Genomic DNA, 12,551 nt, shown 5'->3' on the forward strand with positions numbered 1-12,551 from the left:
GCAGTGCTCTGACAGCAGTCTGCATTAGCAGGAAACACAGACAACAAATCATGAGTGTCATCAAGAAGGGTACAGAGAAAAACACAGAGCATAATATTTAATCTTGGACTGGCCCAAAGCTTGCGTGGGAAATCCGAGACAGAGAACGGAAACATTTTGAGGTCTCTGCAGCCTTTAGTTCCTGGAGCACAAACTTAACCTCTGGCCTACATTCCTCTTCTTCTTAAAATATGATCCACTGAAAAAGGATAAATGATAATTATGGTGATTAAAATGAACTGTGGGTTTGGAAATGTTTTAGTATAGCATGAAAAAAGTAGAAGATCAAAAGAACACATGGTAGCTGTGCCAAATGATTATAGATATTTTGCTAGTTTGAATGCCAATTCAAAACTCACTTTTCACATGGAGGTATAAATGTCAATAAACTCGCCTAAAATTTTACATGACTAATGAGTATTTTGCCAGTAAAAAAAAAAAGTATCTGTACAGAATACATTTTTATTCTGACTCTAAATATATTCATAGGTCTTTCCCTTAGAAACAAGTTGTTTCTAGAAATTTCCTGATGTCAGGCCATTCTGACATGTTTTGTACACTTTTACATTCTTTGCTGTCAATACAAAGCCTCTAAACTAACAAACATCTTTCCTGTACATAGTGAGTAGGTTTTTTGAGCATTTAATGCACAACCTGCAGGTAGAAGATGACAGCAAGTTACTTTGTCTATGATCAGTCCCATACTGAAATAATGCAAGACCAAGCAGAGACCTGCAGCTCATTTCCTTACTCATTTGGAAAAAATTACCTAGGTGAAGAAGCATCCTCTGAATCAACAGGAAATATGCATCTAACTACTTTTATAAATCCAAGGCCCAGTCTCTTTATTGAGACTTGGTACAAGTCTCAAATGCAGCAGAACATTATGTTACCAGGGTGTCAGTTAAATGTTGAGTAGCTTAGAAATGGGGAACATAGAAGAAAAAAGTCAAACATTTCTTTATTCATTTTCTGCAAGGTTTCTGTTTACTGGCTAAAGAATAATCATGATAGTTTTTTTGTCTTGTAGTTCCCATTAAAAAACTTACTTCATTAAACATCCAACAAAGATTCTTCTCTTGTCCTGACATAAAATTGTCATATGCAAGGGATTGTTGTTCTTGTGACAAAATGGACCTGTCTATAATAAATTACCTGGAAATTCTCTTTTTCTACAGGTTCTGAAACAATTTTTACAGGAAGCCTTTCTCAGGTTGATCTTTTAAATTTTTCTGACCTGTGTAGCTACAACTCACCTACGGTTATCACCTGATGGCAGCTATTTCAGATAAAAAGTGATCTACTCTCACAGCGATCTTACTGGAAACAATGAAGAGATCTGCTTTTCCAATTTGTTAAAAATGGAATGAGAAGTGACTTAAATAAGTCACAAGGCTAACTCTAAGTACATTAAAGTTTAGTTCCAGCTTAAAAGTGGATCAAATCAAAGTTAGAAGCAGAACAGTTTAAGGAATTAAAGGAGATGATAATGACTTATAGAAAAATTATGTGAGAGAAGCAGGAAAGAAATTATTATACTGAAAGATTAAATAAAGAGAAGGATTGTATACTATATGAGGATTGTATAATATTTAGAATACTGTTGAACTGCTGTGAGATTAGAGTGCTAGAGAACTCATCATTGCAACTGCTAGAACTCAGCATTTTTTACTTCCATTCCTCTGTTCCAGAAGTCAGTCCAACAAGACAGGCAAGAATTTTTATCCCAGGATAGGTAGTAAAAAGGTTACAGCCCTTTTTATCTTCCTTGTTCTGAGGTTAAGTTTAAGATTTGGTAGCAGCAGTTGAAGGTAGGACAGAGGTAAATCCCAATGTATAAGGTGGGTGAGAAGCAGGAATATCAGTCCCAATGCAAGAAACTAGTTCCTAGAAGAAACTGGTAAACTGCATTGCGTGCACTAAGACTAGTGGTAGCTGAGGTCTTTCTTGTATTCAGGGACCCCAGTGAAAACACTTAGATTTTTTTTTCAGTCATAAGAGAGGTTGAGTAGCAGTCATTTCAAATTGTTGCAATGTGATGAAATATTTGTTACTGAACCCTAATACATATTTAGTGTCTTGAATATGAGTATTAGATAGTTGTCTTACTCATCACTACAGTAATAAAATTGAAGTTTGGCATTTAAATCCTTCCCTGCACCTTATTTTGTTTGGTTTTGTACACTTTTTCTCTGAGTCTCCTAATTAGTGTTGGAACTATGAAACTGTATGTCTATCTTATATTGACTATGCTCACTATATTGATTAGCATTATGTAATTAAAGGTATGATCATGCACATTCTATTGATTAGTTTTATGTGTATTTACATTTTTTCAGAGAGAATATGTTTCACACACAAAAGCAGTAGCTGAAGAAGTCTTTTTTTATAAAACATAATTGGAGAATTTTAATAGCTTGTAGTATGATTTGGATGTTTTTTTTCTTTTTCTTTTTTGTTATAAGATTGATACCAACTAAACAAAATGTAGGGAGTTTACACCAGTAAACTGAAGAGTTTACTAGTTTGAAGGGTTGCTATGCTGTAGCATTTTTCCAGTGGTAATACTGGAAAATGGGGGGGAGGAAGTTACATATCTTAGAATATCTTTAAGGGAAAAAATTATTGTAAATTTGATACTGAAGTAAATTCTGCTTTTCTTCTTCAAATCTATTTTAAAATATTGATTCTAGTGGTACTGGAAACATTTATTCCTTTTTCCTAGTAAACCTCAGTTAGGTTATTTGGGGATTACTTTTGAAATTACTTTTGAAAAGACTTTAGATATTTATTTCTGTCACACTCATGAACCATATGCAACACATTTTCCCCTGTATTTGACCACACAAGTAACTACCCTTAGAAACCAATTATACTCCAAAATGTATATTATTCTAGATCATAAATTGCCTTTTAGGTTTTTACTTACATGGACTTTAAGGCCATAAATAATCAGATGATTAGCTCACCTTTTCCTGGTGAATAAAAGTAAAATCGAGTATAAAATGATAAGACTCTCCAGAATGGCATGAGTGAACTCTGTAATCCTTTCTTTCTACTTCTGCTTTATCCATTCTTATGAGGAAGCTCTAAGAACTGCAGTCTATTTTAAAATATTCTTGACTGAATCAGGGCTTGATGTTATGTGGCTACCTTGTTAAAATGTCTTTAACTGAAATTCATTTTCACTTCTAGTTCCACAATATAGAAAAAATGAATCTGTTAATTATAAATTTATAGTAACTATACTTTATGTTCTTCAGCATGGCTGTAGAAATAATAATTGCATATAGTATCTGACAAGTTACACTCAATATTTTTATATGTTTTTTTGAGTAATAAATAAGTTACATTAAAGTTGTTTACTGCTTATTGAGAATTTCCATAATTTGCTGTTATGTATAACTTTTTTTATTAGCATCAGATAACACTGTCTACAAGTAAACACTGTTGTGTTTTGTGCTTAGCAAATGGAAAGCCAGCAAACAACAACAACAAAGTATCTAATCCCAGAGTATCATGAACTGAAAAGGGAGAAGAAGGAGATACAAAAAGGCAAGCAAGAAGTTTGTGAAAACTGGGAAGGAAATTTTGCTATAATAGTAGACAGTAGACTTAGTATACAATTGTTTTTTGCATTTTTGAATTTCAAAGGAGCGAGATCATTCTAGATGTTTACAAGGTGCTTCCTTCACTGTTAAGGGCAGCATAAAAAGAAAATTGTGGGTGCTACTTAAAAATCTAAACGAACAATGACAGTTGGAATTACTGGCATAGAAAAGATTGGTCAATTTTTTATGACTCGTGAAAGGGAGGATAGGAATAACAACCTTGTATTCATTTCAATTCTATATATTATATAAAGAGAAACCAAAGGAGGGATGTACTGTTATTGTTAGCATTGGTAATTATATTGTCAATTTTCAATTTGTTTCCATAAATTCTGCTCAAAGCAGGAACTTGCATTCAAATGAACACAATATTTTGTGTAATTGGAAGTAATATCTATTTTACCTTGCCATATGTCTATAACAAAGTTAAGGAAAATGGAATGAAATGGCTGCAGAAGGTTGTATTTTCTTGTTCTCCCACTGCTGGGACTGCTCAGCAAGAAAAAAATGTGAGGATGTCAGACCCATTTTCTCATTAGCCTACTGAGAAACAGATGTGAAAGGGTTCAGTTGGTTAATTTTTCAGCCAGCAGGCATTGTTACAATTCTACTAGCAGGCGTAGAAAACAACAATGAAAAAAAAAGAATAACTATAGATCAGCTCTGTTGGCTAGAAGGTTATCAGTACGCTGGGGTGATCAGCAATACACTCTCACAGGAAACCGATGAAATAATTTGGGGGTTATTTTATTGCAGTAAATTCAACTCAAAATAAGAAGAATCAAATTAAAAAGAATAACTTGTTTCCATCAGATGGCCTTTTTTTTTTTTTTAAACCAGAGAGATTAGATGGTGTCCTATGCTAATTAACAGTGATACTCAAATGTCTTACTGTCATGAAAGACCAAACAAAAGCATATTCACACAAATAAGTCACTTCAATAGGGACTTAAGTATCTTTGTACTTACTGATTTCTGAAGATCATGAAGAAGATTTAGAAAATGGTTTCTGATTCTTCCATTTCAAATCTGCACTAATTTCTACCGGAGTAACTTTTAAACATCTAAAACCAGAAATAGGTATTGTTTTGAAGTGTATAATAATATCCTAAACTTCAAGGTCTGACAATTGTTTTCTGGAGATTTCTACACATTTGGACATTTTTTATCAGGAAGTGCACACACACAGTTTTAGGAAACTGCAGAATATGACTGGACCCACCAGATAGGGAGATGAGCTGGAGCCGGTGGTAGATCTTGTAAGGTTCATAACCTGCAGCTTGCTTTGTGCTCAGTTCAAGACTTAGGGGGAAAGAGGAAGGAATCTTGATGCATGCCTATGTCTCACCCCAATAATGTCAGGACAAAGCCAGGGCATGTACTCAGACCGGACCAGAGAGCCTGAAGCTATTCTAAGACAGTAGTAGGGAAGTACCCCGCATTTATCCATTCCAAAGATCAAGATGACTCTTTGTCCTCTTTGAAATTATTATATTTCTTTGCTAAAACTTTGGAGTCACAAGTAAATCTGAAAATAGATTGTTCTTCTATGAAATTAAGTATAGCAATGAGACTTCTCATAGCTTGAAAATACAGAATGCTGAGAATAATAATGTGAATCAATTATGTAGGGCACCACTTCAAAGCATTTTATTAACATTTCATCCACTTGTAGAACTGCTTTTACATCCTCTACCAGCATTAAAAAATAATAATAAAACCTGTACCTATTAAATTACATATTCTCAATTTGCTCATCTATTAAATGGTGCTGAAATAAAAATACCTAATACAAAGGAAAAAATTAAAAAAAACCATTCAAAAAAAAAAAAAATTAAATCCACATCCTCAACCTGGCTACACTGAAGACTTGATGAACTATTTTGAAAATCAACAAACTCAGATTCTAGTAGACCATATAAGTAAATGCATTGTAAAATTAAGGACTTGTTATTTAGGAAAGGTGAACTGTAAAATGCTAAATGCACTAAAGCACACTGTAATATGCTTTGGGTAATTGATCCAGGGCAATTAGTTTGATGTAACCAACTTCAGAACCATAAGACAACCAGATCTATACTAAGAATAAATCTAGAGAAGCTATGTAATGAATAAATAATTCTATAATCTTTCAAAAGAAAAAGAAGAGCTGGAAAATTGCAATCATAAGTTCCATGATAGAAAAAAAACAAGGTGTGCAGTTAACTTACAGGTAAGCTGGTTGGTTTTTTTTCTAGGTAAAAAATTTGGTCAGTGCTACAGAGATTAGACCCATGATTTTTTATCAGTTCTAAATTTTCTAATTTGTACCTAAGATAAAATGATTAAACTTAACATTTGCAAATACATTCCTTTCTAAATATATTTAAGGCCACATCCACAATGTGACAACACAGTTCAGTGGGACAACACAAGCTTGGTACTCAGCATCTTGCACAAAATTCTGAGTTCACTGTTGTTGTCGGAATTAAATACAGAGTTTAGTTTTAACCATCCTTTTCATGGATTTCAGGTGCTATTTTTTAGAGTTTTTATAAGTTTCTGTTTGCTTTTAATCTTAATTGATTTTCTTGATTGCTTTCCATAGCTGTAGTTGTTCTAATTAAATCCCTAGCCAAGTAATCATGATGATCTAATTAAGATGTTCTAGTTAATCTCTATCTGTAGTAGTTGTTTTCTTTATAAAGGTACTTTATGTAAGAAAACTTTAATCATTTGTAGGCTCTCGTGAATCCTGATCCCTACTTCCTCCAATTTAGTCTTCTTCCCAGACTATTTTTCCTTTTGACTTAAAATCTCGAAGTACTAAAATAATTTATAGTTTCTGTTCCCTGCTCTTCAAAGACCAACAATTGTGTTCTCACAGCAAAATGACCCCTCTGTTACAACAGCAGATTCCTGGGGTTTTGTGGATGGAGCTTACATGAAAAATTTAGCAAGGATTCAGTGTTTAATTGTATTTTAAGTGTATATTCAGCAAGCTATTAGGGCCTGGGAGTCCCAGTTATAAATGTTATGTACTACAAATGTAGCCAAGCTGTTTTAAAGTGGATGCCAGGTACCCTGTATCTTTTAGCCTGAGGACTGGGGATCTTTTCTTGGGACAGAGTCATTTAGCGGTGTGTATCTAGACTCATTTATGTACCCTCCTGTAAGAACTACTTCTATATTATTTCTTGACATAACAAAAACACTTGCATTCTAAGGATAGAGACTTTCTGTCACAGAAATGCTGAAAGCCACAGTGAACTAGAAAGGATAACTGTTACCTGCAGCAAAATGGATTAACTTAAAATTATCAGAGGTATTGCCACATTATTCTGCAATTTCTTCTGACAGCATCAGAAGTATCTAGCCATACTAAAAAAAAAAAAAAAAAAAAAAAAAGTTTTTAAAGGCTCTCATTGGATCAGATACTTCTGTGTGTCATACGCATCATTCTACATGTGTAATGACGGTTTCCCTGTGGTAAACTAAGAAAAATTATATGAAAAGAAGTATAACTTACTTCTGAAATCTATCATTCATTATCTCACTTGTCTTTTTTTCCCCATTGATTATGCAAATTAAACATTAGTATAAGATTCTATTTCCCTTTCTAAGTTACACCTACATGAGCCCTCTTACTGACATTATTTGGTCTTAAACTCAAAACAATATGGAATATGAATGTATATGTCATCAACTCTTAAGGTGAGAATTCTCAATTTATTAGTTTACCTCTACATACTATTTGAATCCTCCAGTTTTCTGAAAAATAAAGAAATAGGAAATAATTTTTTTCATTTTCATGTTCAGAAAAGCCATTTTTAACAAATATAGAGGGAAATTAAACTCCAGACTATGTATGCTGAATACAGATATCTAAATGTGGCTACACAGGTGCCCTAGGATATCAACTTAATCCCCCAAAGGTGTTCTAGATGGGGACTGGTCTTTTATAAGTCCTTAGCCATAATTCTCAGCTCTGTTTGAGTATTTCAGATACCAAGAGGCAAATAGAACATATGGTCAAGAAGTTGTGACTCAGTTGCTGAAACATAAGAGTCCTGAGCCATTTGAGAAGCTTTAAAATATGCAATCCATGTCCCATGAGGCTGGAAGGTAAGAAACAGGACCTATGGAAGACATGAACCTTTCTAAAGAACCAGAGGGAGTTAGGTGGATTAGTCTATTGCTTTTAAAATGACACTAGGTTTCTAAGTTTAGGCAATTGCACAACACTTGACGAAGTTTCAAACAGCGCTAAGAAACTGTCTATTTGCAGGCAACTGAATCAAGCCTTGGGGAATTTGAAGACCTCCTCTGCTGACTAAATGCAGGGACTTGATTCATCTTCTTAACATATACAAGATTTGAAATATCCTAGGATATCTGGACTGTTCTTCAGGTGCCACTCCAGAGAGATAGGGATCACCTGCTGATCTGACAGCCTTAAGCAGAAGGCTCTGATATCCTATGGCATCACGGGTGGCTTTTGTGTTTAGACTATGAATCACGTCATCGTAGGCTCTGTTGGCAGTAATGACAGCTTAGATATCTAGCTATTGCGCAAATCTGGCATCTACACTGGGTAGACACATTCTGGAGTTGAATCCTATCCTTGGTCTTTTCCACATTGAAGCCATGTATTTTGAAGATACTGAATCAAATTTACTTTGGCAAGAGGTAAGTTGCTGTGAGATTGTTTATAATGTGTGGTATAAGGTAGCATTCACTATGAGCAACAGAAGCAGAATATGGTTAATATTTTTTTTTAACAGTAATGTGTTTTGTTTTCCGAAACAGAATGTACAAAATCCATTAGCTATTTTTCCTTTTCCTTATAATACTGCAGCGTATAGTATTGTATAATACAAAGACTTTAAACAAAGCATTGAGGAAAGCTGGTAAGCTGGCATGGATGACAGATAGTTTCAATATGTTAAGTAACAGTAGTTGTACACTCATTGTAAACTTAGAACAAATTACACCAAAATGTGCACGTATGTAAAGCCATGAACCTATGATCGCATGTCTACTGAAAACCCTGTACCCCATCTAGAAGTGATACGAAGATGCAAAAAAAATAGGAGGCAGTATTCCTCAGGTCAGAATGGCACAGTATCACATGGTGCTTTCTTTGCCGGATAGACCATATTGGCCTCACACTGAGGGACTGTGATTCTGACCAGCCCTCTCATCTGAAGCTCCTTGCAGTGGGGCAAGATCTACCGATCTTCTTAATTTCATGGTTTTCAGAATGTTTTACAGACACTTTCTGTATTACTGAAATGCATGGCCTGTTTCTGTAGCCTTTCCTCTAAAAATCTCTCTATTTTTAGATATTAACAATTCAATGAAAGCATGATTTTCATATGCATAAAATTATTCACCGTATTCATTTTTGCTTCATCTTAAATAGCTATTATTCAGAAAGGAAATTATCTGAAATTCAAAAAGTATGTCTTGATTTTAATTTTCTAGACTTAGAAGGATGAGGTTTAAATTTGAAAAACAAAACATGGGAGAGCATTAATTTAACATATATGTTATCGGATTACAAAGTTGTTTACATAAATCTCTTCTGCTTGAGCCAAAAAAAAAAGTAGAACTTTATGTTATATGTTACTATCATTTTTATTATGTTAGTGTCAGCCTTAATATGATGTTAATAAACACTTGTATTTATATAGTACATTTATAGGAATCCATTCATTCACTCAGTTTTGGATCTAAATCCAATGTAAGAAAACTCTCTGCTGTGTAGAATGGATAATATGCAGGGTAACAGTAGAAAAGTACCAGCTGAAATTACTGCAGGAATTTTTACATTTGTGTGCAATTACCTCATCATTTACACAGTAAATTTCCAAAAAGTTCCAAATGGTCTCTAGCTGGGCTTTAACTTATTGGTATATCAGACTGATACACTGAAAGAAACCAGGTCAAAAGCATCCCAGACATTGTAAGGCATGGAATATCCCTTTAGCCAATTGGGGTCAGCTGTCCCAGCTGTGTCTCTTCCCAACTTCTTGCTCACCCCAGCCTACTTGCTGAGGGGGCAGAGTGGGATAAAGAGAAAGCCTGTCCAACAATAGCCAAAACACTGGTGTGTTATCAACACTGTTTTATCCACAAATCCGAAACACAGAACCATATGTGCTGCTCTGAAGAAAGTTAACTCCATCCCAGCCAGACCCAGTACACTCTTGTTGAATTAAAATGAGAGGAAATAACAAGCATGAATCACAGAGGACAGAGCCAAAGAGATTTGGCTGTGACAAGAGTGGAACTAGTCTCATATAGTTTTAGTTGCATGTTTAGGCTAAGGTAGTTTTGTAGTCTCTTTTTAATCTAGAGAGAGGCAACACCAAGGGAAAATCATCATAGCCTACGTATAACAAATGTTATGGCTTGTCCTCTGGAGTTGGGTACCTTTCTTCATTTATTGTACAGGTAGTCTAATGGAAGAATTCATCTCATCTAACATAGACAACTAAGCTCCTTATGCTTTCTTTAAAGTCAGTGGAAAGAAAAAAATCACTGCCACAGAGTGAGAATACTATTTATCTTAGATACCATTTTAAGAAAAGATGGATCACATCCTGGAGGAATTTATTTAACTGCTATATAGAATTGACTAAGAGAATTTAGACTTACATAATTAATTTGTATATCTTTGAAAGTAGAAGAAATTATTCTGAGTAATTACTATAGACTATATTTAGATTTCAGATAGTTATCAAGCCCCATTGTTCCTGTTTCTTCTGTATAATACCTGGCTAACCTAGTCTAAATAACTGGTGAATTTGTAGAAGAAAAATCCCAATTCATTAGTATCATATTTGAAATATAATGACTTGACTTTGCAGTAACTGAAGCCCCTGTTTAAGTGTGAGGGATCATCCATAAATTACTAAAATGCATGCATGCATTTTTGCAAAATCTTCCTGTCATAGCAAATTTCCCTATAGAAAATCAGTTTTGATTTCTATAGGAGGTATTTTTCTAGCTTTTTAGGAACAGATATGCAGATGAAACCTTGACCATGTCAGATCAATGGGAGTTTTGCCTCTGACTTCTGAAAATCTACATAATCTGCCTAAAGATGAGAAAACATCAGTCCAGAAGATTTCAGTTGGAGCGTGAGGGGTTCCTTATAAAATATATATCATGTCTGATCATCCTGACTGTCCTATGTGATGAAATGACCAGGTTCATAGAAGAGGGGAGAGTAGACAATGTCCTTTGCTTCAGTTTTAGCAAGACTTTTGACACTGCTTCCCACAACATCCTTGTGTCAAAGTGAGTACATTATGGACTTAGTGGGTGGACAATCAGATAAACAATAAACTCGTTGGATGATCAGGCTCAGAAGGTTGTGGTTAATGGATCGTTCTCCATACATGGAGTCAACCAGAGAAGTACTGGGTCTGCACACATGGGTCTGTACTGACAGGCTGGAGGAATGAGCTGTTCTTAAACTAATAAAACTCAACAAGGACAAATGCCAAGTCCTGTCCCTGGGAGGGGAGACCCTGGCATTGTTACAGGCTGGGGAACTGAGGGACTGGAGTGCAGCTCTGAGGAAAACTGCTGGGGCCTTGGGGGACAGCGAGCTGAAAATGAGCAAGCAGTGTGTCCTGTCAGCAGAGATGGCCAACAGCATCTGGGACTGTGTTAACTGGATTATAGTCAGCAGATCAAGGGAAGTGATGATCATCCTCTACTCAGCACTCATTAGACCACATCTGTAATAAAGGAACACAAGTAGTGTTCTCCTCTATCCTTCCAGTAGCAGGGAATGATAAGGGAAGAAACAGGAAGAGCCAGCAGATCAATACCTGGCTCCAAGCCTGGTGTCACAGGCAGAAATTTGAGGTTTTTCATCATGGGTCGGTCTACACCACACCAGGTCTGCTGGCGACAGACGGGGTACACCTGTCTCAAAGGGGGAAACAGATCTTTGCACAGGAGTTAGGAGGGCTCATTGAAAGAGCTTTAAACCAGATTTGAAGGGGGAAAGGGATAAAACCAGGCTCGTTAGAGATAAGCCTGAGGGCAGCACACCAATGTTTGAGGGACAGTGTGCTACCGAGGTCCTTCGGTCTGCTGTCTCAATGGAGGTAGGGGATGGAGATCCATGCAGTAGCAGAGATGCAAGGGTTATGGATGTGTTAGAAACCAAGGAAGCACGTGAGAATGGTCACGTAGGAATTAGGGTTTCTCCCCTGAAAAAGGTGGCAGGATCAATAGCCCAACTGAAGTGCATGTACACCAATGCACATGGCATGGATAACAAACAGGGAGATCTGGAAGCCATTGTGCAGCAGGAAAACTATGATGTAGTTGCCATCATGGAAACATGGTGGGATGACTCGCACAACTGGAGTGCTGCAATGAATGGCTATAAACTCTTCAGAAGCGATAGGCAAGGAAGGAGAGGCAGTGAGGTAGCCCTGTGTATTAGGGAGTGTTCTGATTGTCTAGAGCTTAATGATGGTGACAATAGGGTTGAGTGTTTTTGCATAACAATCAAGGGGAAGGCCAACAAGGCAGATATCATGGTGGGAGTCTGTTATAGACCACCCAACCAGGATGAAGAGGCAGAAAAAAATATTCTATAAGCGGCTGGGAGAAGTCTCACAATCGCTAGCCCTTGTTCACGTGTGGGACTTCAACTTATCAGATGTCTGGTGGAAATACAACACGGCACAGAGGAAACAGTCTAGGAGTTTCCTGGAGCATGTGGAAGATAACTTCCTGACATAGCTGGTGAGTGAGCCAACTAGGCAAGGCACCCTGCTGGACCTGTTGTTTGCAAACAGAGAAGGACTTGTGGGTGATGTGATGGTTGGAGGCCATCTTGGGCATAGTGATCACAAAATGATAGAATTTTTGGTTCTTGGAGAAGCAAGG

The sequence above is a fragment of the Pygoscelis adeliae genome, unplaced genomic scaffold, assembly GCF_000699105.1.
Source record: "Pygoscelis adeliae isolate BGI_AS28 unplaced genomic scaffold, ASM69910v1 Scaffold44, whole genome shotgun sequence".
NCBI lineage: Eukaryota > Metazoa > Chordata > Aves > Sphenisciformes > Spheniscidae > Pygoscelis > Pygoscelis adeliae.